The sequence below is a fragment of the Frankliniella occidentalis genome, unplaced genomic scaffold, assembly GCF_000697945.3.
Source record: "Frankliniella occidentalis isolate FOCC.00 unplaced genomic scaffold, Focc_3.1 Scaffold194, whole genome shotgun sequence".
Lineage (NCBI taxonomy): Eukaryota > Metazoa > Arthropoda > Insecta > Thysanoptera > Thripidae > Frankliniella > Frankliniella occidentalis.
Genome location: NW_026267320.1, coordinates 62,342 through 66,253, shown reverse-complemented (window position 1 = coordinate 66,253; position 3,912 = coordinate 62,342).

The following is a 3,912-nucleotide window of genomic DNA, read 5'->3' as shown; positions in this document are numbered from 1 at the left end:
ACGAACCTATAGTTCGTAAGCAATTTACAGTGAAAACTATTTTTGCGAGTGTTGGGATTGGGATTTGTGTGCGCCTCTAAGTCGACATGGATTCTCGGCGGCGGCATCTGGAGTTCGGGAGATCGAGTTGGCGTCGGCGGCGGTGGCGGCGGCACGCGTATAAAGCCGTCAACGCCAATAAGGGCGCAGCGCCGCCCGCCCCGCCGCGTTTGCAATTTAGAGAGCTGCCGCCGTCAAAACGTTTGGAACGAGGGGATTCTTTTAGACTCCGGGTGGGCGGCGGCCGCGGCGGCGGCGGCGGCGGAAACTAATCAGAATCACAGTCCCATTGCCATGGCGCAATAAAGACTTTTCTTTTGATGTCGACTTTTCGTCCGTAATCTCGGAGCCGCTGCGGTGCCCGCCCGGGACGGCGGAGCGGCGGCGGGCGGGAGCGCGGGGGCGGCGGGCGGTGTGCGTCCGGAGGGTTCGGGGGAAGGAGAGGGGGTGTAGGCGAGAGGGGACACATGGGGGATGGTAGAACAAGCTGTAGGTCACACGGCAGCCAAGTGAAAATCGCCCCTTCACTCAACCAAGCAGCAAGGAATGGGCACATTATTGTGTTCCCAACATCCCTCTCGCGGCCGCGGGAGACGAAGCAGCGCGAGGACGGCGAGGAGAGAGGACGAGGGGGTTGGGCGAGGAGGTGCAGGTCGAGGTGGTCGCTGGCGGAGAGAAGAGTAGATGGGGAGACGGGCGCGACTGACGAGACGACGGAGTATTTTTAGCGAATTTGCAAGGCAGGACGCGTTTGCGCGCAGACGCATGCGCGGGCTCACCTGTGTGCTGGTGGCGGCTGGTGGCCTGCGCACTGCAGCGGCAGCAGGGTCAAAGCGTTCGGAAAACAAGAATAGCACCGACAAAATGGATCATGCCCCACGGGGAGAGGCGGAGAGAGCCTGTAGAAAAAATAAGACTTGATCTGAGGGATAACATTCTGGCCTTGATACATTATGCGTGGCTGGTGATGGCGCGGTGAGGTGGTAGGCCAGGCAGACAGAAGTGCGATATACATGTTCATCACTGCTGCGCTTTTGAAGTGGGGCAAACGAGTCTCCGTTTTCACGACGACGGCGACGTGCATGGCGTCGGGGAATCACTCTGCTTATCTGACATCTGAAAGGTTCAACCGCAAGCATTTTTACAGTGTTCGACCCGAGGGGGAAACGACTAGGGTAATCCGGCTGACAGCCGTTAGGTAATCCGGCAGAGGTAATCCGAGGAAATTCTAAAAAATCCGGGGTAATCCGGAAAAATTTTGGGGTAATCCGGGGTAATCCTAGAGAAAAAGCAACGTAAATCCGGAGGACACTCCGGAGGTAATCCGGGTAATCCGTAATCCTGACACAAAGTTTAACAGTCGATTCCCCCTCGGTTCGACCTCATGTTGAATACTTCGCAGCTGTTTATCTGCAGATTTGAGTGGTACTTGCAAGTGTTTGAAAAGTTGAACTTTTTAGGGTTTGAGTCAAGAAGATTGAATACATTAAAGAAAGTAAGTGTTCAACTTTCCACTCTACCACTTGAAACCGCTCAAATTTGCAGTTTAGATCTTCTTAAATATTCGACTTAGTGATATTCCATAAAAGTGCAAGCCAGTTCAACAGATATTAGATACCTGTGCCGACCTGCGCGTGTATCACCGTATTCAGTGGGTGAAAGTCAAGCCATAGTTTGCACAGTTGAATGTAGTTGAATAACTCCAACGCCCAACTAGCGTAGGTTGCAGTGCAGCATGTAGACGCGTCGTGGTTGGGTTATCCACTCGTTAGGCGTCGTTTGTCGCGAGAAGATTAGGCATTACGCGTCTTAGTAAAGTGTGTGGGTGTCGGGGAAAAGGGGGGGAAGGGGGAGGTCAGTTACTTTATTGTATTTAGCCACTTATATTACAGTAACTTAGTGCCATTCATGACGACAAAAGAGAGTGGAGGTAGAGCAGAGGCTGGTGGAGAGCACGGTGTAGAGAGATCTCTCTACACCGTGGTGGAGAGAGAGGGTGAGAGGTGGAGGTGAGGCGACCGACAGGCGGGCAGGCCTTGCAGGGGCGTGACAACCCGTCAGTTCTCCGGCTTATCGCAAAAATGTCTGTGTGTGTGTGTGTGTGTGCGTGTCTGTCTGTCTGTGTGTATGTGTGTGTGCGTGTCGTGTGTTTGCGCGGGGCGCTTGTATTTGTGCGTGCGGGCGCTGCTGTGCATCAAGCAATCAGAATAATTATCGCTAATTGGACGGCAGTGCAGTGTGAGGACCCGGGCGGAGCTGAGCCAGGTCCACGCCTCGCTGAGCGACGCTCGACGCCCAGCAGGCGACCGCGAGGTGACGCCCAGGTGACGGCCAGGCCAAAGCGATGGCACAAACCGCAACGCGCGGCGTTCCAACCTAGAAGGTCCGGCGACTGCTTGTGATGCACCCGCAAGAACCACTGCGCTTGCAGTTCAAAGAAATGTTACCATTACCATTAAGTAAGTTCGGCAAACTATCTTGCTCGTAAGATGTATTGGATTGCGCTAAAAAAGTTTTCGTACCTGGTGGTGTGAGATTATTCGAATAATCAGTTGTTAGTTTGTGGCTGCTCTCATTCCTTAAAAAAAAATTGTGAGAGGATCTTTGGGAGCCAAAGGAGAAATCGTGAAAAACGAAAACAAAAAAGTTCCGAAAAAAGACTAATGACGATAAAAATGCCGAGAAGAGAGACGACAAAACGACAAACAGCAACAGTAATGATAAAAATTAATAACTGTGACGTGCCGTCCACTTGTCATCGTGAAAACGGCTCGACTCCGGATGCAGGAGACGCCACGAAATAACAACACAGGACGCGTGTGAAAACGCGGGGAGTGTAATTATCAATTAATTTCTTCCGTGCCACCTCCTGACATCAAGTAGCAGCAGTGGCGGCAGCGGCCCGTCGATGTTTTTTGCGCGCGACGCACTGCAGCATTCTATATAGCGCGGCCGAGATAGATAGAAAAGAAGAAAAATAAAAAGCAAGAAATGAGACACGCGGGAGGGCGGGGGGAATAGAGCGAGTGCGCGGGCCGGGATAGTGAGCGGGAGCGGGATAGGGAAGGGGGATGGAGAGACGGACTCTGCGCGAGCAGGGTTCCGTCCATAAATCACAACCCTAACTACCGCAGTGCTTTCTTTACCTCGACGCTCCAAAAGATAAATTGAAAATGATCGGCCCGATCGTAAATATTATACATGCATGCGCGCTCCTCCAGGCTTCTAGCTTGTTGGCTCTCCCCGAAAAAAAAATCATGATGCGATGAGTGAAGTTTTGGACGGGCTGCAAACTATTATTTCAGCATAGCCAGGTTTTTCGAGCTCGTGTGCGCGAAGCGACACTTCTACAAACGCAACAACACCAAGAGGACTAGAGATCCGGGAGGCAAATAATCTCTTAAGCGGCTTGCAAAGGTGGCGGGGCGCAGAGTTTGTTTTCTGTTCTCTTTTTTTCCACCCTCTCTCCCTCTGCTCCATGATTCGGCCGGCGGCGGAGCGGAGAAGAGGGTGATACCTCTATGATCGATAATGAGGAAGAGGAGGGAGGGAGACAGACGGATACTCCTGGGAGATGAGGAGGGGGCCGAAGCAAGAGACCCCTCGAGATATAAAGTCACTTAAAATACAAGCCGCACCATGCAGAAGAGTCTGCTCCTCTCTCCCTCCTCCCACCCTTTGCTTCAGGTCCTCCACCTCCCCGCAAACTTAGTGGGGGCGGCATGGTCCTCACCTGGGCGAGAGAGCGAGTGAGCAGGGGGAGAAAGAGAGAGAAAGGGAGAGGCTGATGCCTCTGCAGAGTCGAGAGGTAGGGCGAGAAAAAAGTGTCATCTTCCCGCGCACCTCATCAAGGGTTAGCCTCTCCCCCCCCCC